The sequence below is a fragment of the Antechinus flavipes genome, chromosome 3 (assembly GCF_016432865.1).
Source record: "Antechinus flavipes isolate AdamAnt ecotype Samford, QLD, Australia chromosome 3, AdamAnt_v2, whole genome shotgun sequence".
Taxonomy (NCBI): Eukaryota; Metazoa; Chordata; class Mammalia; order Dasyuromorphia; family Dasyuridae; genus Antechinus; species Antechinus flavipes.
In genome coordinates, this window is record NC_067400.1 from 420,422,533 (window position 1) to 420,446,817 (window position 24,285).

Sequence of the window (24,285 nt, forward strand, 5' to 3'; positions counted from 1 at the left end):
TAGTAAAAATCTTTACTGTATCACTGTCAACTGAAAGTTGTAGAGAGGACAAAATCCAGCTATATATTTATTTGGCTACCTTCTTCCCTTTAAAAAGAGTTGGAGAATTAAGACAACTCTGAGATACCACTACACACCTGTGCGATTGGCTAGAATGACAGGGAAAGATAATGTGGAATGTTGGAGGGGATGTGGGAAAACAGGGGCACTGATACAGTGTTGGTGAAATTGTGAATACATCCAGCCATTCTGGAGAGCAATTTGCAACTATGCTCAAAAAGTTATCAAATTGTGCATAGCCTTTGATCCAGCAGTGTTTCTACTGGGCTTCTACCCCAAAGAGATACTAAAGAAGGGAAAGGGACCTGTATGTACCAAAATGTTTGTGGCAACCCTATTTGTAATAGCTAGAAACTGGAAAATGAATGGATGCCCATCAATTGGAGAATGGCTGAATAAGCTGTGGTATATGAATGTTATGGAATATAATTGTTCTGTAAGAAATGACCAGCATAATGAATACAGAGAGGATTGGCGAGACTTACATGAACTGTTGCTAAGTGAAATGAACAGAACCAGGAGATCATTATACACTTCAACAATGATACTATGTGAGGATGTATTCTGATGGAAGTGGATTTCTTCGACAAAGAGATATAACTCAGTTCCAGTTGATCAGTGATGGACAGAAGCAGCTATACCCAAAGAAAAAACACTGGGAAATGAATGTAAACTGTTTGCATTTTTGTTTTTCTTCCCGGGTTATTTTTACCTTTTGAATCCAATTCTTCCTGTGCAACAAGAGAACTGTTCGGTTCTGCACACATACATTGTATCTAGGATATACTGTGACATATTTAACATGTATAGGACTGCTTGCCATCTGGGAGAGAGGATGGAGGGAGGGAGGGGAAAAGTTGGAACAGAAGTGAGTGCAAGGGATAATGTTATAAAAAAATTACCCAGGAATGGGTTCTGTCAATAAAAAGTTATAATTATGAAAAAAAAAGATATTATTCCTTCATATTCAACTCAAAAAAAAAAAAGAGTTGGAGAGGTGTGGGGGGAAGTGGGGATGGTCCAGGGATTTTTTAAAGTAGAACAAAACATATGCTTAGACTTCTCTTCTTAAGGAATCTCTCACATATATGTTAAATCCATAAAAGATTCCTGTTAAATTCAACCAGAAAGAAAATTTTATTGTTACTTTTTGGTTTTTATTAACTTGAAATAAGAAGGCATAAACCAGAGACACATATTCTTGGTATAAATGATCACTGTCTTAAAATATTCTGAGTGGGATACAAATAGAGTGTTCTTAACTTTTTTTTTTCATGGACTACTCTTTGTACAATGGAAAAACCTTGTCAGAATGCTTTTGTTTTGTTTTGGTTTTTTGCTGAGGCAATTGGGGTTAAGTGACTTGCCCAGGATCACACAGCTAGGAAGTGTTAAGTGTCTGAGTCCTGATTTGAACTTAGGTTCTCCTGACTTCAGGGCTGGTGCTCTATCCACTGCACTACCTAGCTACCTCTTCCCTCCCCCCCTCCCCTTCTCCCCTCCTTCCCCCGAATATTTTTAAATACCTAAAGTACATAGAACTACAGTGGACACTAATTATAGTGAAATACTTACCAAAATATTTTAAAAGCAAGTTCATACACCCTAGATTAATAACCCTTGTTTTAAATGTAGTCTGCTAGATATTCTACTGTGCTGAATCCATCTAGTCCCAGAACAGTATAAGACCTTTTCTCAGAGATCCGTGCTTGCTTAACATTGGCTCAGTAATCCTTAGAAGGAAAATTAATTGGATAAAAAATGCTTATTGTGCAGATTTTGACTTGCACTAGACCAGTCGATTTAATTAGAATATCAGTGTGTATGTGTGTTTATATATAATACACGCTATATACATTGATCATGAATTAATCTCAGAATTGATTGTTAGGAATAAAGGGAACTGCATAGCATTTAGGAAATTGTACAGTAGTTCCAATCGCTCTAAGCTGCACCCTAGCATAGTAGTTTGGCTTTTTAATACAGGTATTTTGTGTTGTATAAATTTTAGAATACTATCAACCTGTAATCAAAGTTATATGTTAATCCCTAATGAGATGCATCCTTGGGTTCAAGTAAGCTAAAAAGTATATTTCAAATGATACTTCTTGCTCAAGAACTACCATTAGGGATATTTATTCTGTAAGTACAAGATTAGATTTGATAAGAAAGAATTTATTAAGTGCTTATAGGTGAGGCAGATATGTGTTAAACAGCTGGGACTACAAAAATACAAGTGAACAAAATAGAAGATTAGAAAAGGTTATGAGCCGTTTACATGTTGAGAGTGGCGAGATAACAGGCAGCTTAAATGCCTGTAGTATCCATGAAAGGTAAAAAGGCCTCTAATATGTTAAATAGATTGGTCATATCTGTGGGTGAATATGACTAAGAATAGGGCAGCTAGTTGGCCCTCTGGATAGTGCTTGACCTCAAATCTGGAAGATTTTTCTTTCTAAATTCAACTCAATCCTCAGACATGTCTTAGCTGTATGACCCTGGCCAAGTCATTTATTCCTCTTTGTCTTAGCCTCCTCACCTATTAAATAAACTGGGGAAGGAAATGGTCGTTCCAGTATGTTTGCCAAGAAAAGCCCAAATGGAGGTTTTCATTAAGAGTCAGACATGATTGAATAATAATAACAAATAAGAACCACACTGGATAAATAAGTGTAAAATGGATTGCATTTGTACCTATATTGATGAAATTAATACAATCTGATTATTGTTTGCATATATTTGAAATGTTCTGGCTAGTTAAAGTAGAAGAAAATTTGACCAAATAGAGCATATTTGCATAATAATCTCATAAAACGTTTTTATAGAAAGATCTCATATATATATATGTATATATATATATATAAATGATCAGAGCATTTTTGTAAGAGTTGGACAAGTCAAATGAATCTTTTCGTAAAAATGTACTTTATGATGAAAACAGTTTACTCAGTTATCTTCTCACTTCATGCCCCAACATTCCATTGTCTTTTTTTTCCTAGTAATCGTTGAGACTAGCCCTTTACTTAGGCTCCTTTTCCCAATGTGTCTTAACCATTAAACTTAAATTTAGATTGAAAAATTATCATTTTCCAGAACAAGAAAGGTATGAGGAGGTGGACAGAAATTAGGCCCAAGACTAAACTACTTAACACAGCCCACCTTACTTGTAGCAGAGCAGGTTGTTTCTGTCTTGAAATAGTTTCCATTCAGAGGGAGAACTATGGAGACTAAATGCAGAACAAAGCATTTCTTTCACCTTTTTTTTTTTTTTTAATTGTTTGTTTGCTTTTTTCTTATTTTTTTCCCCTTTTCTGATTTTTCTTTCACAACATGACTAATATGGAAATATGTTTAAAATTATTGTACATATATAATCTATATCAGATTGTTTCCTATCTTGGGGAAAGGGAAGGTAAAGGATGGAGGAAGAAAAAAGTTGGAAATCAAAATCTTACAAAAAACGAAAATTGAAAACTATCTTTTTATGTAATTGCAAAAATAAAATAGTATTGAAAAAAATGAGGATTAAAAAAAGTACTTTTCATTGTCTTCATTCAACCTAAAACAAATCAGAGATACTAGTCATTAGTATTAAAGAAAAATAAATGATCCCAAAAAAAAGAATTGTCCTTTGTAATATGGTGATTTGTTAGTACTTTATTTTTAAGTATTTTGTATAAAGGTGCAAAAAAATTTAGTAAGATAATGGCTTTTGTATCTTGAAAGAGTTTGATATAGTTAGTGGGGGAGGTGTAATGTGCACAAATAACTAATATATGGCACTGTGTAATAACAATCACCAGAATGCAAGAGGTAAACACTTGAAAGTAATTATATGTATAGTACATTAAAGTTTTGATAGAACTTTATCTTATATAATCCTCAGAGCAACCTTGTGAGACATGGGTAATATAGAAGATATTAGCCATATTTTTATAGATGAGGAGACTGAAACTGAGAGATTAGGTGATTTGCCTGGGGTCTCAAATTAGTCAATGAGGCAAGATCCAGCACTCAACTGCTTATTCCACAGTGATGGATAAGTACTGAGGATGTAGAGATTGGGACAAAGGGAGGAAGAAAAAAAAGGATATTCCATTTGGGATTCCAGTAATTCCCCATTTCAAGCAATATCTTGACATGGTACTAGAAGCGATACAATTTATGAAGTTTTGCTGGAATATAAGATACATGTAAAAGAATAGAAATAAACATTCTTATTCTGTGCTTAGTATTATGCTAAATACTGAGAATACAAAAAAAGTTCCTCTTTTCAAGGAGTTTACATTCTAATGAGAAAGACATTATGTCTATAAATAAATATGGACAGATCCAGAGTTAGATGGAAAGTAACCTTAAAGGGAACCATGAAAGGCTTCTAGCAGAAGGTAACATTTGAGCTAAATCTTGAAAGTAGCCATGTATTATTCTAAAAGTAGAGGTGAGGATGGAAAAATATCCTAAATATGGAGAAGAAGCAGTGCAGCAGTAAATAGAAGTGTCGGGATTTATAGGTAGGCCAATGTAGTATATGAATATGGGATTGTAGAAGAAAAAAATATGAAGGGGCCAGATTATGAAGAGCTTTAAATGTTAAACAGAGGAATTTATATATCTGAACCTGGAGTAATAGGAAATGACATGATCAAGTCTATTATATTTTAGGAAAATCACTTTTGTCAGTAGTGTGGAAGATGAATGGAATGGCGAAAAATTGAGTTGGGATACTAATTAAGAGGCTGTTTGCAGTGATCCTGGATAGTGGTGTTGAACTCTGGTGTTAATTGTGAGTGAGAAAAGGTTTGATGCAAGAACTATTGTGAAGTTAGAAATGACAAGATTTGGCAATGATAGTAAGAGCAAAACCTATGAGCCCCTTTTAAGGAGGGTGCAATACCCCTACCCCCCACGCCCATACACACACACACACACACACACACACACACACACACACACACACACATACACATAGGCTTACCAAGGAACCCAATTATGTTGAAAGAGTTATCAAATATTTTTAAAAGCTCGCATTTATGGATCTTTGAAACCTATCCATGAACTCAGTGGAGCTGGGGAAGGACATGAATCCTGAGTTAAGAATCTTTGAATTAGAGGAAGAGACCAGTTAAGAAGCTGTGGTCTAATCTAGATGGGAGGTAATGAGAGCCCAATACTAGGGTAATGACAATGGAAAAGAAGAGAAAAAAATTATTTCACTGATAGAATTAAAAGGGCATATTTGGTGAATGTGATCGGGCTAAGTTGGAATTAATTATCCTTAAGGTCCCTTTTTCAAATTTCATTCAACTACACAAAGTTTATTTAAAAATCTAGGAACATCTGTGATTGGATAAGAGTTATGGAAGAGCAATATTCTTTCCTTCCCTTGAAAACTGCAGGTGTTGAAGATTTATAGAAAAATATGGACATGAATTTCATAGGTGACAAGGCATGTTCAGGTTTTGAACTGCACTGGAAGTGAAAGAAGTACTAATAATGACTTGTGTGCAAGAAATGTTTTAATTGACATAATAAAAAATTTGTAAGGTTAGAAAGAAGGTAGGCCAGTCATGTAAGCTGTACAGATTGAATTGTTTAACTGTTTTCTATGAAAAGTCAAAAGAACTCTAGCAAGTTTCTTAGAGGGACTTTCAGAAAGACATGCAGGGGGATGAAAAGGCCTGAATTGGTTCCATACAATCAGAGTGAATGTTCACATTGTTAAGATTGTGGATCCATCAAAATAGAAGTCTTCTCAGTTGAAATAAATCTTTAGTAAGTCAAATGTAATCTTTTCTCCATGGGTTCTGAAACCTAAGACCAAAATAGTCTTCTATTCTACCTACTGTTCTTACATAGAAATTTGGTCCCAAGATCAAAAATCTTCAGTAGTATTCTCTCTCAAATGAAGTTTAAACTCCATTGATTAAGATTTGAAGCCCTCCATGATTTGTTACTGTAGTGTTGCAGACTGCTGGTCTTGGCAAGCTGGAAATAGGAAGATAATGGTTCAAGTCCCATAAATGGAAAAGTGACTCTAAGTAAGTCATTTAACTTCCCAGTGCTTTAGGTAACTTTGTTAATACTGTGAGCTGCAGAGAAGGTATTTACTGATATTAATATAGAGAGCTACTTTTGGAGTTCTTTACTAAAGTGAAATCACAGATCCAATTATTCCCTATATTCTGTCTAAATGATATTAATTGCTATTGTATGAATATACTCTGAGCTTTCCTGATTACATATCTCTGTTGTTCCTTTGGCCTGGAATGATCTTTTTCTTCTTCAAAGTCATCATCATCTTTTCTTTTTTTTTTGCCTAGTATGTTTGATTCTTGATGAATTCTTGATTCATCCTTAAAAACTCTTATTTTGTCTCCTATGCAAAATTCTCTTTTGTTTCCTATGCAGTATTCCTTATCTACTTTTTGTACTGTGAATTCAAATTTATAATATTTGACAGACTTTTTGATTCCAAATACACAAATTGATGCCTGTTAATTTGTGAGGCAAGAAAGAACAGTAGGTATTTATTTAGTGCCTATTATATTTAAAGCATTGTAATAGACCCTGGGCATAAAAAGACATGAAGGGAGAAAACTGCGGGAATCTCTGATTTCAAGGAACTTAATTGCTTTTGGAGTGGTGTGTATGTGATGTAAATTTTATACAGTTAGGTAAATACAAGATCATTTAAAAATGGTGAGAATATTAAGTAATGGGTTATTTGGAATCAAGGTTTCTTGATCTAAGCATTGAATGGCTTGTCCAATATAAGGAGTTAGGTGATGGAATGTTTGATTTGTTCAATAACTAACTGACACAATTTTCTTAGTAAATTAGGAGTCTTTAATCTACTGAATTATTGGAATGTATGTAGCTAGGGACTTGAAAAATTGTCACAGCTTTTGCAAGAAATTAGAGATTTACATTATAAGATTTCCTTAATCTTGAAGTCTTCTAGTTTTCATTAAAAGGTGTTTTATTTGAATTTTTCAATGTGATCAAGGGAGAGTCGTGGGTTTTTTTGTCAACTATTTTGTAGTTTCTGAAGATTTTTTTTTTCATTTGCAGTACTTGATAGAGAAATGAGTATGTGCAGATTGTGAAATATAAAAAAAAAATACTATGCAAACTATTTGAAAAAATAGGGAAAGGAGTCCTAACAAATTCTTTTTATAATACAGATATGGTACTGATTATTTAACCATGTAAGATGAAAATAGAGAAAGAAAATTATAAACCAATTTCCTTGATGAATATTGATGCAAAAATCTTAAATAAAATATTAGCAAAAAGATTATAGAAAGTCATCCCCAGGATAATACACCATGACCAAGCAGGATTTATACCAGGAATGCAAGGCTGGTTCAATATTAGGAAAACTATTAGCATAATTGACTATATCAATAACCAAACTAACAAAAATAATATTTTTATTTCAATAGATGCAGAAAAAGCATTTGATAAAATTCAATACCCATTCCTATTAAAAACACTAGAGAATAAAAAAGACGGGCCTTTTTTCCTGGGAGAAGCTTGAAGTCATTAAAAAACAAGAACTATACAATTTCTCAAAGACAGAATATTCTTTCTCTTTCTTTTCAATTCTCATCATCCATTTGCAGTTATCTGTCTAAAACACATATTTTGTAGGATTTGTACACTAGATTGTCCATTTAACTGCATATCAGTCTAGATAATAAGTATCCTTAATTTACTTACAAACCTCTATGAATAATTAGGCTGGACTCTTTTGCATTATTATAGATTTCAAATAAATTAGACAGGATTCAGAGACTTGACATTATCAACATTCAAAATTCTTCAACATCTATAAGAAATCCCTTTTTGATTTGGATTTTGCATTGGATATTCTCCATGGCTGTGGCAGACATTTGGCAAATATTTCTTTTTCTGTTTTATGCTTCTTTGATACTAATGATCAGAGAATAGTCAAAGTTATTTCATTTTTAGGTCTTTCAAATAATCTTTTGTAGTGATTTTGACATGTACCTTGTTGAAGGTGAGCCATTTTATTCTCCTGAATCAAATATCTTAGTAGTCAATATTAGACTAATATGAACATAGCAGTTTGATCTTAGCACCGTGGAAAGTAGTAGAAGAAAAAACAAATTTAAAGAGAGCTTAGCTTTAACATGGTCTAAGCAAAGGCATTCTAAGGAAATATAAGAATGTAAAAGGAAAATAGAACTATGAAGATGTATATGCTGTCACAAACAGTGAGCTGTTTGACATCACATTTCAAAAAATGCTATGTAAAAAAAATTAAGGTGATACTGAAGAAAAAGATGGAAAAAGCATTAAATCAAACCAAGTTTTGAAGATTCTCAAGGTATCTGAAAAATGAGAAGATGCAAAAGGTCACAGATGTCCATAGTAGAGAGTACCTCCACCCTTGATTGTCCCTTGATGTCCTTGTGGGTTTCAGTTGTCTTGTTTCATTTCTCCAATTTATTAAAAAGAAAAAAGGGGGGAAATTGTGAGAAATGGATGGACATTTTCAAACCCCGCAGATTTGGCTATATTTTACATCCTACATCATAATAAAAGTGTATTAATCCCTGCATAGATCTCCTTATATAAGATGGATAATCTCTGCTAATTCTTTTTTTTTTTTTTTAATAGCCTTTTATTTACAGGTTATATGTATGGGTAACTTTACAGCATTGACAATTGCCAGACCTCTTGTTCCAATTTTTCCCCTCCTTTCCCCCATCCCCTCTCCCAGATGGCAGGATGACCAGTAGATATTAAATATATTCAAGTATGAATTAGATACATAATAAGTATACATGACCAAATCGTTATTTTGCTGTACAAAAATGTAGGTGGGCAAAAATATAGGGATTGGGAATTCAATGTAATGGTTCTTAGTCATCTCCCAGAGTTCTTTCATTGGGTGTAGTTGGTTCAGTTCATTACTGCTCCATTGGAACTGATTTGGTTCATCTTATTGCTGAGGATGGCCAAGTCCATCAAAATTGGCCATCATATAGTATTGCTGTTGAAGTATATAATGATCTTATACCTCAACAACGATATTGTTTGAGGATATATTCTGATGGAAATGGATCTCTTTGATAGAGAGTTAATTCAGATCAAAGATGGACAGAAGCAGCTACACCCAAAGAAAGAACACTGGGAAATGAATATAAACTGCTTGCATTTTTGTTTTTCTTCCCGGGTTATTTCTACCTTCTGAATTCAATTCTCCCTATGCAACAAGAAAACTGTTCGGTTCTGCACACATATATTGTATCTAGGATATACTGTAACCTATTCAACATGTAAAGGACTGCTTGCTATCTAGGGGAGGGGGTGGAGGGAGGGGAAAAATCGGAACAGAAGTGAATGCAAGAGATAATGCTGTAAAAAAAAAAATTACCCTGGCATGCGTTCTATCAATAAAAAGTTATCCCCCAAAAAAGAAGTATATAATGATCTCCTGTCCCTGCTCATTTCTTTTAGCATCAGTTCGTGTAAGTCTCTCCAGGCCTTTCTGAAATCATTCTGTTGGTCATTTCTTACCGAACAATAATCTATAATATTCACATACCACAATTTATTCTCCAATTAATGGACATCTCTCTGCTAATTCTTTTGATCTGTATTAGGAGTGAAATTACTTTCAATTGTAACACATGTTCTTCCTCTTCCTATCAATAATGTTTCTGGAGTCATTCTACTTTCCCCTGCCATTCTGCCAGTGTCATCTAACTATTCTGTTATTCCCTTTACTACCTCTTTGGTGTAACTTATCCAGTGATATTTACTCACCAGAGTAGGAATGACTCAAATCCAAAACTAGATTTCTAGCCCTGAATTTATTAGTTACTGTCCTTAACTTAATTCTTCCTGATTCAGTCTTACTTTCTTCATCAAATGGCAGGGTAAAAGGTCCAGGGTAAGGTCTATGCAGAAGTTCCCATTCAGTTCCCAGGCAAAGCCCGTTTGAGAGTGCTGCCTTCACAATGCCACCTGAGGTTTGCTTGGGGTATGCTCATCCTTGAAAGCTTCCCAGAGCTACCTTCAGTTACATGTCACAGGTACATGTCACTCCACTCTCTAGATTTTGGAATCTTTCACCCTGCAATGAGAGACAAGTTGATTGATCTCCAGAGGTAAGGAAATAGTATAAAGCATTGCAATTCTTCCCACGAATGTTATTTTGGGAACAAGAGGAATTTGCTCTCATGTTCTTCCATACTAAAAGGGAATAGTACTATCTGGGCATGGGGGAACCTGTGGTGCAGACATAGAAATGGCTTTTCATTCAGACTCTTTACAAAGTGCTTTACCAATTCTATACAAGTATTGATATGTACCCACCAGTCTTAAGTCCTTAACTTGATTCCAAATCTTCCTAAGAGGTCTATATCTATTGCCAAATTACTCCTTGATCTGCATTTTCTAAATGTCCATCCTTTTTTTTTTTTTTTTTTTTTTTTTGCTGAGGCAATTGGGGTTAAGTGACTTGCCCAGGGTCACACAGACAGGAAGTGTTAAGTATCTGAGACCAAATTTGAACTCAGGTCCTCCTGACTTCAAGGCTGGTGTTCTATGCATTGCACCACCTAACTGCCCCAGTGTCCATCCTTTATAGCAAACCAAACATTATTCCAAATTGGTTAGTCAGTTGCTTAGGTCCTCTTTTTCTCTATCAGGGCACAAACACTTATTGTACTTATTTATCAAGCCTCTATTAATTCAACAAGTATCAAACTGAATTGTTTGTGGGGTATCTTAACCTGATGTCCCCATTCCGAACCTTAAATACTTTTGCAGCAGGGGAATTGCATTAATCCTATATAACTTCCTCCTTTCATAGGATTAATAGACTCCTTACAGGGAACCCACTCAGATACTGGGTAGTTTGGGATCCATTCATCAACCAGTTCCAGTTCCTTCCCAAACGTATGGGGCTCAAAGTCTTTTGGGCTGTGGGGCGATGATCTCATTTTTTGAAACTACTTCTTGCTAAGATAGGTCATTCCTACAGGGTCCCATTTGAAAGGACTTGAGGTGATTGAAGATCCAGTGAGATATCAGACCTCTGAAGCTGGTAGTACAGCTGTCTAGTGCTGGTCATTTGAAGGTGAATTGCTCAAAGCCTAGAGGAAAACAAACCTAAGAGAACTAAAACCCTCATTCTTGGGAGGTGTGCTTATACCTTTCCTGAAGATTCTATAAATAGGTAGGCATCGTCTCTTTTTTTTTTTAGAGACTTCATTATTTCCCAAAAACAATTTTCAGAAAGGGGGAATCCCATCAGAATAACAGTGGTATTCACAAAATCCTTCATTAAAAGGTTTCATTTTCCTGTCAAAAGCAGGATATTGAGATAGATTAACCCAAACTTCTATAGGAGGTATATGTGTAAAGTCTCTGCCAGTTATTGTTGATGTTGTTTTTTAAGGTATCCTTCCTCTTTTGCCAAGATCTGTTGTAAGATCGACTGGGAAAGATCAATATAAATTGTATAGCAGCTTTTCAATATAAATTATTCAAAAGAAAGCACCATACACATTATATGCAATGTTATACAAACAGGTGTTATTTCCACAAGTAACAAACTTAAACAAAAGTGACTTTCCCATGATATAACAAAATATTCCATAAGTTACATCCCTCTAAGGAAACTTGAGTATACTAAAATCCTCTTCTTTAAACCATAAGAAAGATATTTCAGCTTCAGTTTCCTTAAAAGACCTTATTTCATAGAGACACATACATTTACCAACAGATAGATGACCATGTCAAATACTCATTTACCTAATTATAAGATATATACATAAAATATACTTTTTATTTTCAGATTGAAAACCACAAGATATTACATACTTGAACTGTGCTTATGGCTTCTACTGAGCATTTACTCTGATTATAGAAATTTGCTATAAGAGGAAAAAACAGGGACATGATTATAATAGAATCAAAACTGATCCTTGAGGGCCTCAACTGAGGGGCACATAAGTCACAGTTGACAACCAAGTCATGTAGTAACAATCCCACCTTGTAGCCAATTCAGCCCTAAATAGTGGGTTACTAATTTAATAATTCATCAGACAATCATTTCTAAACTCAGAACTCTTAACATTATAATCCCAAGAGATTTTATCTCAATAGCAAGTTTCTCTGATCAGGTTTTAGATCCTAAACTTAGCTATTCCATGTGGCTACAGACAACAGTCAAAGCTAGATACGTAGGACTGTCAGGTTGAAATCTTGCTCTAGGTACTTCAAGAAAGCACATTTGCTATCATATTCATTAAACAGTGACACCATGATGCACTAGGGTTTTGAAATAAACATTTTCAGAGAATTTGCAGCTAACCAGAAATCTAACAAACTTCTTAAGAAGTTCCTTGATTGCTAAGTGGTAATACTTTTGATACAGCATCACAAATGACTTTTGTCTTAAAACAACTACAAACTTGAAAAATAAAAACAAAAATTCATTTATTAACACTATGTAAATGTAAACTATTCTTTTAAGCAATAGAAGCAATTAATGTTAATTTCATTTAACTAGCAGGGGAGTGGCAGAAGTTGGGGGACTGAGTGAACTCCATTGAGTGGGTTTGTTTTCTCACTTCTAAGGAGCAGCCATACTCAATGAGGAAAGGGTAGATTTAAACCTTTACATTCCCAGGCCAACAGATAAGGCAAATAACTAGTGTACAGTTTTTAGTCCTGCGTTTCAGTTAACTGAAAAATCCCACTCAAAAACCTTCAGAAAGCTAAAGGGGAAGAGACTGGAACTCTGTATCTAGAACCAAGCTTTTTCCAAACCCCCCAAGTTCATAAAGTAGGGTCCACCTAGATCATGGACTGAAGTATCTACCTCCCATAACTGTCTAACCCCACCTTAAAGTCTCTGAGGCAGGCAGGGAGAAGGCCCAAAATGAATTGTTAATTATATTTTCAAGTAACTATGAAAGTATAGGTACTGTCTATGGGATAGAAAATGAAAATTTTTGATATATAGGTTTATGACAATAATGAGAACTCAAATTTATGTAATCTTTAAGGTTTTTGCCAAAGCACTCTATATACATGATCTCATTTGATAATTCTAGGTTTATTCATTTTTAACTATGGATCATATTTATGCTTTTTACTTACTCCCCCTACTCTATGTCACATATAAGAATTGACTAACCTGGATAATATTAATTAGTGATTCAGAGACAGCCTAAAGTTTCATATACTTGATTCTTGTATAATCTGCTGGATTATTGATTCTAAAAAGTTGCAGACAAAGTTAACTTATTTTTAATTGAATTTTTACAGAATTGAGGCAATGCTAAGACAGGCCAATTTAATTGGAAAATAAAGTGTATGAAGGAGGACAATGTGAAATGTCTGGAATGACAGCAGGAGATTTTGAAAAGCTTTAAATGCTAAACTGAGGAGTTTGTATTTACTTTGAGTTACATTAAGGCAGTGTAGAATTAAATTTGAATTCTACTTGATATTAATTTATATTCAGCTGATGAAACTTGGGAATTGCCATGGATTCAATAATAATAATAAAATAATAATGTTTGAACCTAGTTTTTCTGGACTTTATGATCTCCTTTTACAGTTTAAAATTTGGATTGTTCAATACTATATGATCAATTCTGATGGGCGTGGCTCTCTTCAACAATGAGATGAACCAAATCAGTTCCATTTGTTCAATAATGAAGAGAATCAGCTATACCCAGCGAAAGAACTATGGGAAATGCGTGTGAACCACAACATAGCATTTCTACTCCTTCTGTTTTTGTCTGCTTGCATTTTTGATTTCCTTCTCAGGTTATTTTTACCTTATTCTAAATCCGATTTTTCTTGTGTAGCAAAATGACTCTGTGGATATGTATACATTTCCATTTTGAAGGTTTTGCAAGGGTCAATGCTGAAAAATTACCCATGCATATATCTTGTAAATAAAAAGCTATAATAAAAACTTTTTTAAAATTTGGATTGTTTTAATCCATTGAACAGTAATTTTATAGTAAGTTATATTTTGCCACTTTGGGCATATCTCTTTCTCTTCTGTACTTGGTTTGTATCATAATTAATGGTAATAATAATAAGAGCTAATAGTGGTTTTATAAGTAAAATTTTATTTGAACCTTATAGTGTTTCAACTCCAGATTAAGTGCTCTTATTTTAGCCTACTTCTCGATAAGATTAAAGCTGATGATAGAAATAATTTTTTTGTATCATTAGTTTTTTTGTTTGTTTTATACCTTTATTATGCAGGGAAAAAATGTAGAATTAAAAAGGGAAAAGAAGCCTAGATTCAATTCCCCCTTTCTGTTATTTTTTAGGATTAAGATTATAGGTTTATTGCTTTAGATCTGAAATGGGTTTTAAAGGTCATTTTAGTTCATTTCTTTCATTTTGCATGTCAAAAAATTGCAGCTAGGTACATAACTGTCATGTTCCCCGTAAGTCTGCTCTTCTCCAGGCTAAATAAGCCTAGTTCCTTCAACCGATGCTAATATAACATAGCATGGGCTCAAGACCCTCACTATTTGGGATTCCCTTTTCTGGTTATAATACCTATGTTCAATTATTTAAAGGATGGTTTCCAGGATTAAGTTAAATGCACATATTTAATCTTGGATCTGCAAATAGGTTGGGAAAAATTAGACTACAGTTAAAAAAAATATTCCACCATAATTTAATTCTTTATATAAAAATAAATAAGCATACCTATCTCCTTAGTATACACATTTGCTTTTGTCTTTAATAGATGTTAAAATGCTTTGCATACCAAAGAATTGCTTTAAAATATTTTATTTTAGTGATTTATTATCAGTAAATGCTTGTTTTATATAGCTATATACCAAAGGTTGCAAGTGGGAAAAATTTAAGAAGCTTTGCTATGGAAATGTGAACTATTATTCATCGTAAAGAAAAGCTTTCTGATAATTAGAGCTGCTTAGAAGATGTCATTGAATTCCTCATTATTGGAAATCTTGAAATTGGAAGTAAAACCTTGATGATCATTTGTTTAAAGACATGGTGGGAGAACATTAAATACAAGTTAAATGCTAGGACTAATTGATTTCTCAAAGTCTTTTCCAGTTGCAGAATTCTATAAATTCTACCACCAACTTCATTAAATTCTCCAATTTAGCAGGTTATCTTTTATGAAAAAAATTGTTATTTATTCTCATTTCAATAAGTATTTGAGTTTCAATTAAGTGTATAAAAAGTCCAAATAAAATTTTATCGATTTTCTCTTTTTTTTATTCTTTTTTAAACACATAATATTCAATATTCTCAGATTTTCTTTAAATGAATAATAATCAAGATAGCTTGTTGCCTACTTTAATCTAAGGTAGTGAAGAGAAGTAACTTAGTTGTTTGATCAATATTTCATTCAGTCAGCAGACATTTACTTAGCTCCTACTATGTTCCAAGAACTATGCTTGTTCCTAAATATACCACCTTCCACCACTGCCCTCAAAATAAAATTCTTTGCCTTCAAAGGAGAGTCAAAATAAATATCGCATATAGATAAGTAATGCTAGCATTAGAGTCTTGAGATGGGACCAATAGATATATATACATTTATAATAATTCTTAAGTCAAAAAATGACATCTTTTTATACTCAGTTTACCTTGTTTCCAGGGAAGAAAGGGGTTGCAGGGGTGGGGGCAGAAAGAGTCAGACGCACAGAAAGAAAAAGAGAGAGTGAGTGTGTGAGTGAGAGAGAGAAAAAGTGAGTGAGTGTGTGTGTGTGTGTGTGTGTGTATTACTCATAAAGTAGTCCTATTGAGGTGGGTCAGGGATCAGAAAAATTTTCAAATGATACTTGAGCTTATTTTGGAAGGAAATTAGCAAAAGCAGAAATGAGGTGGGGGAAGAAAACTAGGCTATTTTAATCGATCAGGCAAGAATTGCTTAGGTAGTTCAATATTTAAAATAACATATTAAATTGTTTTTATAAAAGTCAGGATAGAATTCAATTACTCAAGCAATCTCAGGACCTTAGTTTACTTTAGCTCTTTAGGTCTCAATTCTTACATTGTTAAAATAGGGATAATGATAGTTCTGTAGCCACTTCTGTTGGTGTGAAGAAAGAAATTTTGTAAATGACAAAGCGTTTGGCAAATGTGAATTACCTGGTAAGTTATGGTGGTAGAATTAAATTATCTTTTTGGTCTGTCCTACTCTATTCTTATGTTCCAGTTGTATGCATTTAATTTGCTAATCACATTGTTTTAATTTGGTGTGGTCACCCATGAGTTTTTCCTTTTTTAAAATTTTTTTATTCTGAACTTAAAGAAATAAAACAAGTCTTTCCATAACAAAGTGGAATAGAAAAAAAGAGGATTGCATCTGAAACTGCAGATCTATTATATACAATATGCTATTCCTTTTAAATATACAAGATTATCTTGTAAACTCTCCCATGTTCACCATTAGACACGTGTATATATATGAATTCTTTCTCTGGATGCAAACATCTTCCTTCATAGGACATTGCAGTTAATTTGGGTATTCATACTAGGATGACCTGATAATTCAAGGTTGTTCTTAAAACAATATTACTGTTATTATTTACAATGTTCTCTTGGTTCTGTTCATTTTGTTCTTCATTATTTTGTGTAAGTCTTAACATGTTTTTTCTAAAATAATTGAGTTTATTTATTCTAGCAAAGTAGTATTCTATCACAAACATACACCACAATTTGTTTAGCCATTCCCTAGTTGATGGACATCCCTACTATTTCTTGTTCTTTGCCCCCACAAAGAGAGCTGCTATAAATATTTTAAAACAGATTATTTTCCTTTTTCCCCAATCATCTTGGGAAACCTAATAGTGATATTGCTGAGTCAAAAGAGAAAATGATTGGATCAGCTCACAACAGATCCACCAAGAATGAATTAAGGTCCCAATTTTTCCACATCTCCAACATTTGTCACTTTCCCCTTCAATTTTAACCAGTCTGATAAAGATTTTTTAATTAGCATTTCTCTGAAAATTTTAGGATTTTAAAATATGACTATAAATTGTTTTGATGCTTCATTGGAAAACTGCCTGTTCATAGCTTTTGGCTATTTATCAGTTGGGGAATGGCTTGATTCTTAGATTTTGATATAGATATAGATATTCTTGATGTATTTAAGATTAAGACCTTCATTTGAGGAAGTGTCTATAAAATCCTCCCTCCCCTTCACTTTCTGTTTTCCTTCTAATCTTAGCTGCATTGGTTTTATTTGCACAACTTTTTAAACTTAATGTGGTCAAAATTATCCATTTTACATCTCACAATGCTTTTTATCTCTTGTTTGTTCATAAATTGTTCACTTATCCACAGATCTTATAGGTAATATGTTCGATATTCTTCAGATTTTCTTGTAATAACTTTCTTTATATGTATCTATTTTGCTTTTATCTTGGTAATTGCTGTAAGATTTTGGCCTATGCCCAATTTCTGCCAGAGTGCTTTTTAGCTTTTTAAAAAATGTTTACCAAATAATAAATTCTTTATCTAAAAACTTAAATCTTTACACTTATCAAATACTAGGTTGCCATATTTCTTCACTACTGTAAATTGCATGTCTATACTGTTTTATTGATCTACCTTTCTATTTCTTATCCAGTACCATTTAGTTTTGTTAATTACTGCTTCATAAATAGATCTGGTACTGCCAAATTTTCTTTACATTTTTTCCCCCATTAGTTTCTTAAATTGTCTTGACCTTTTGTTCTAACAAATGAATTTTGTTATTATTTTTCCCAGTCATGACTTTAAATGGCACTAGTAAAATATATATATCTTTATAAGCTGACCTATTATTGAAGAGCTCTTTACTTTTTAAAAAAGAAAGAATGTTAGTTCAGTAGATAGTTTGCTTTTCCCCAGTTTCTGTGGTGACCATGAGGGGAGGGTAAAACAGTTCTAAAAGGAGAGAAAAATATCTGAATTGACTTTAGCTTATAATTCTTTTGAGGTAGCTTTTGACCATGCCTCTTTGATATAAATTCAGTACATTTAAATATAATTTAACTTACTTCAATTCAAAGCAATTTTTAAGTGTAAAGCACTGTTAACTGTTGGGAATATAAAGATGAAAACAAAGTACTACCTGGCAGTAAGCAACTTTATATTCCATTGGAGGGAGGCGACTTGTACACAAATAGCAAATATAATAAACCTTCAGGAATCAAGAAATGTTGGTTAATGATTATATTCCATCCTAAAGGAACTACTCCAGTGGAGTGCTACATGTTAAGTGTTCTTGACTTAGCTTTGTTCAACACATTTTAATCAGTTATTTGAGTGAAGGCTCAGGTGGTATACTTAACAGAGTTGAAGATGATACAAACTGGAGAGGGATAGCTCATACATTTGATGATAAAAATGGGATCCAAACATACATTTGCAGACTGAAACAGTGTACTGAAATGAGCAAATTATTGAATAGAAACAAATATTTTATACTTGAGTTAAGCATGAGTACTTGTAGGGAAACGTGAATAGAGAGATATTATTGCTCAGAAGACTAAAAGGTTTTGTGAATTACAAGTAACTTGTAATTGTTCATTATGGGGAATTACTCTCAATATGGAAATTCCCATACTTGATGGAGCTTCTCAGGTCCTTCTTAGTCTAGAACTATGTGATGGCATTGGGATGTTAACTGATTTATCTTTGGTTTTATAACCAATATCTATCAGAGGCATGACTCAAACTCAAGTCTTACTGACTTCAAACTCAACCCTTTATATTCTGCCACTCTGTCTCAGACTTGTCTGCATAAGTGTGTTGTGCTCAGTGAAGGGAGGAGCCGGCCTCGGTGGATAATTAAGATAATGTTCTGCCCAATGTATAGTACCACATTTAAAAATTGTCAATCAGGCAACAAACATTAATTACCTAGGACAAAGCAAGTACCATACTAAGTGTTGAGGATACACATATAAAAAACTTAAATTTTTATTATGTTAACAGATTGTATTTCTCGAAACCATGTCAGTGATGTTAGCTTGAAAAAGGACTGGAGATGGTAGTGTGGGGAGAAGTTCTTTATTGGTATATTGTAGCCATCTTCAAATGATTGAAATATAGAGATTGCTTGACTCTTAAGGATGAAAATTTAAGGGAATGCATTTTTCCATTCAACAGAAGGAAAAACATCCTAACTCTTAGGAAGTTGTATGATTATTTATCACTGGAAGTTTTTTAGCTAAAGCCTTCGTTTTGGACAGATGTTACAGAAAAGAATAATATTTTGAAAAATAGAAATTGGACTAGGTGATATGTAAAACTCCCAATTTTCTATGTGATTCTATAATTCTAATAATGTGTTTAACTATGACAATTTACTCTAACTATAATAGAGTGAAATGAAACTGAGAATATGTGAGAGAAATTCTTTGGATTCATTTTCTTCAAATTATTTTTTATACAATTGATAAATATCTTTTCTCCATTCATTCACTATTAAACAATTAGAGTAAATTCTTTCTAGATTCTTGGTAAACTATAAGAGCAAAATGCTGAGATGTTCTTTACTGCCACTATCATTGCCTTTACATTCACTGTACTGAACTTGAAATGGGACAGAAGGTTAACAGACATGAAACAACACCAAGCAAAAAACATATCTTGAAACATATAAGTAAAATTATTTCTTCCACTTTATGACTTTCCCCTTTGTGGTTTCAGTGTATTGAAGGTCAGCAAAAAGAATTAAGTGGGAATTTGGAAGGAATTTTGTGGAAGCTGTAGATGACAGGGAAAGGTCAGCAGATGACACAGAAAAAGTTTCAAAGCTAAAAATGCATATCTTATATGTATAGTATTATGTAATATCAACATATCTTTTAATACCATAGATATGCCTAAAATTTATAATATAGTACTGTAATAGAAAAAGGAAAAAATCAGACTTTTTCTCTGGTATCAAGAAAAAGTCAAAAATTTTTCAAGAATTTTCTAGATGTGGGGGAGGGGCATTTTGCACCTTCTAAACCCCAGTGAAATGAAAGGGATAAATGTGAAACTAACTATAAATGCTATGGGAGTTTAGAGAAAGAAACCTTTTGAAACCTTTGATAGAATTTAGATAATACTAAGAAGGTTGGTTTTCTGGCCAAAGAAACAATATGAGCACATTTTAAAACACAATTTCTATTTTAGGTGCACACTCAGTTTCATTGCCATATTCTTATCTCTATTGAACTTATTCTGTTATATATAGTGCTTGTTCTATATAACTCCGTTTTGTTCATCCCCCTTTCCCTTTTACTTTCTTGCCTTGCATATGTTGTTTTGTTGTTCATTTATTTTAGTCATGTTTGATTGTGACTCCTAACCCTATTTAGAGTGTACTTGACAAACATACTAGAGTGGTTTTCTATTTCCTTATCCAGTTCATTTGACAGATGAGGAAACAGGCGAATAGGTTTAAGTGACTTGCCCAGGGTCACACAGATAGTGTAAGTGCCTTATATATGGTAAATACTATTATTAATGAATTGAAACTTTGTTTTAACCTTAAGACATCCAGCAAATGGAAGGTAATAACAGTCAGGGGACCAGAAAAGACTATGGTCCCCTGACTGCTAATATCTTGCAAAAGGCAGCACTTGAGCTGATTATTGAAAGAAGCCAGAGATTTGAAAGTAAAAAAAAAAATGGTGGGTATAGGGGAAGAAAAAATTCCAGAAAGTCATTGTGGCTAAATTGTAGATTGTGGAGGGGAATTGACAATGTATCTGTAGAGCTAATTTTAAAAGATTCTAAAAGAAGAGCTAAGTGAAAAGCCCAACTGAGGGGTTCATAATTGTAACTTAGAGGTAATAAGGAACCATTGAACTTTTTGGAGTAGAGTGTGACTTAATCATACCTGTATTTTAGGAGAATCACTTTGGTGGCTGTGTGAAACATTAATTAGAATAAGAGCCCACTTGAAGCTAAGCCCAATTAGGAGGCTATTCTGATAGTTTAAGAGAGGTGAAGAAAGCTATGTAGAGAAAAGAGAACTTATTAAAAGAGACATGATCTAAAAGATGGAATTGATAAGATTTGGCAATTATATATTTGGAGAATGGGTGATAGTCAATGGTGATGCTAAGGTTTTGAACTGGTTTGTTGCTACCCTTGACAATAATAGGAAAGTTTTTGGAAAGGGTAGGTTTGAGGGGAAAGGTAATTTCTATTGTGCACATGTGCCTATGGGTCTTTGTGAGAAAAGACCCTGATATTTAAGACATAAAAGATTATTTGCACCTTTGGGACAATGAGAGAATAGGAAGTAGGAATACAGTATGCAGAATGCCTGATAGAAGGAGGAGGGAGAGAATGTTGGCTTGAAGAAATTTAAGGGGCTGGTTTTGATTTCTTTGTTTATTTGTTTTTTAAGGATGTGGGATAATGTTTATTGGTCTTTAGGAAGAAATCTGAGATTGAAGATTAGACTTAAAGAGGGTGATTGAAGTAGCCATCTATTGGGGAAGATAAGAGGGTTTGGACTAGATCCCATCCAATCCAATCCAGTCCAGTATAATAAATAGAGCTCTGGACTGAAGGAGTAAGTAAAGAGGGTCTGAATTTGAGCCAAGCCTCTGATAAGTTAATTAGCATCTCAATCCCCAACCCAAAACTTTTAAGTTATAAAGGAGTTGATAATCTACCCCAGTGTAGGGAATTTCCACGCTGATGAAATAAGTTTCAATCCAACATTCTACTTGCAGGTCATAAAGCCTTTTTGGGTTCTAATCTATACTCTGATACTAGATATGTGACCCTGGGCAAGTCACTTGTTGTCTCTTGTGCCTCTTCTCATGGGTATGATGATGGTACAGTCAGTTCATCATTCACAATACTTACATTCTGTAAGGTCACCATGAATGCTGAATTAGCAAATACTGAACCATTCTTCTAGGAGAAATACAGGTTAGGTTCCTGTGAGCTGGTCACAAATTTTCTTTGTCTCACATATAAAATAACAATTTCCTCATCTATTCTCTCAACTATTGTAATATTGATTTGTTAACCTTGAACTTACAGCCAGTAGCACTACATAACCCAAGATTAAACAAAGCTTATCTAATGTAGTTTCTCTGTAAAGTACATCATAGCCTTCTTATACCTGGGAACACGACATAACTTTTTTTTTTTTTTAAATTTAAATTTTATTTTATTGATTAATAACTTTGTATTGACAGAATCCATGCCAGGATAATTTTTTTACAACATTATCCCTTGCAATCACTTATGTTTCGTTTTTTTCCCCTCCTTCCCTCTACCCCCCTCCCCCCAATATGGCAAGCAGTCCTATATATGTTAAATATGTTGTAGTATATCCTAGATACAATACATATTTGCAGAACCGAACAGTTCTCCTGTTGCACAGGGAGAATTGGATTCAGAAGGTAAAAATAACTCAGGAAGAAAATCAAAAATGCAAATAGTTCACATTCATTTCCCAGTGTTCCTTCTTTGGGTGTAGCTGTTTCTGTCCATCATTTATCCATTGAAACTCAGTTAGGTCTCTTTGTCATAGAAATCCACTTCCATCAGAATACATCCTCATACAATATCGTTGTCAAAGTGTATAATGATCTCCTGGTTCTGCTCATCTCACTTAGCATCAGTCCATGTAGGTCTCTCCAAGCCTCTCTGGATTCATCCTGCTGGTCATTCCTTACAGAGCAATAATATTCCATAACATTCATATACCACAATTTACCCAGCCATTCTCCAATTGATGGGCATCCATTCAATTTCCAGTTTCTAGCCACTACAAACAGGGCTGCTACAAACATTTTGGCACATACAGGTTCCTTTCCCTTTTTTAGTATCTCTTTGGGGTATAAGCCCAATAGAAACACTGCTAGATCAAAGGGTATGCACAGTTTGATAACTTTTTGGGCATAATTCCAGATTGCTCTCCAGAATGGCTGGATTCGTTCACAACTCCACCAACAATGTATCAGTGTCCCCGTTTTCCCACATCCCCTCCAACATTCATCATTATTTTTTCCTGTCATCTTAGCCAATCTGACAGGTGTGTAGTGATATCTCAGAGTTGTCTTAATTTGCATTTCTCTGATCAATAGTGATTTGGAACACTCTTTCATGTGAGTGGTAATAGTTTCAATTTCTTCATCTGAAAATTGTCTGTTCATATCCTTTGACCATTTATCAATTGGAGAATGGCTTGATTTTTTATAAATTTGAGTCAGTTCTCTATATATTTTGGAAATGAGGCCTTTATCAGAACCTTTAATTGTAAAGATGTTTTCCCAGTTTGTTGCTTCCCTTCTTATCTTGTTTGCATTAGTTTTGTTTGTACAAAGGCTTTTAAATTTTATATAATCAAAATTTTCTATTTTGTGATCAATAATGGTCTCTAGTTCTTCTTTGGTCACAAAAATATTTGCTCCTCCACAAGTCTTTTTTTTTTTTTTTAAATTTAATTTTATTTAATAATAACTTTGTATTGACAGAATCCATGCCAGGATAATTTTTACACAGCATTATCCCTTGAAATCACTTATGTTTCGTTTTTTCCCCTCCCCCCCCCCCAAGATGGCAAGCAGTCCTATATATGTTAAATATGTTGCAGTATATCCTAGATACAATACACATTTGCAGAACCGAACAGTTCTCCCGCTGCACAGGGAGAATTGGATTCAGAAGGTAAAAATAACTCAGGAAGAAAATCAAAAATCAAATAGTTCACATTCATTTCCCAGTATTCCTTCTTTGGGTGTAGCTGTTTCTGTCCATCATTTATCCAATGAAACTCAGTTAAGTCTCTTTGTCAGAGAAATCCACTTCCATCAGAATACATCCTCATACAATATCGTTGTCGAAGTGTATAATGATCTCCTGGTTCTGCTCATCTCACTTAGCATCAGTCCATGTAGGTCTCTCCAAGCCTCTCTGTATTCATCCTGCTGGTCATTCCTTACAGAGCAATAATATTCCATAACATTCATATACCACAATTTACCCAGCCATTCTCCAATTGATGGGCATCCATTCATTTTCCAGTTTCTAGCCACTACAAACAGGGCTGCTACAAACATTTTGGCACATACAGGTTCCTTTCCCTTTTTTAGTATCTCTTTGGGGTATAAGCCCAATAGAAACACTGCTGGATCAAAGGGTATGCACAGTTTGATAACTTTTTGGGCATAATTCCAGATTGTTCTCCAGAATGGCTGGATTCGTTCA

At 33.8% G+C, this 24,285-nt stretch overlaps 1 protein-coding gene and 1 long non-coding RNA gene across 3 annotated transcripts in view; both read left to right on the forward strand.

Annotated features, from left to right (window-relative positions):
- TLK1 (tousled like kinase 1) overlaps window positions 1-24,285 on the forward strand; it is a 161,378-nt gene that overhangs the window by 26,764 nt on the left and 110,329 nt on the right. The window lies entirely within an intron of this gene.
- LOC127554558 (uncharacterized) lies at window positions 21,964-24,139 on the forward strand. Its single transcript, XR_007952010.1, has 2 exons — window positions 21,964-22,706; window positions 23,976-24,139. It is a non-coding gene; the product is annotated as an uncharacterized LOC127554558 (long non-coding RNA).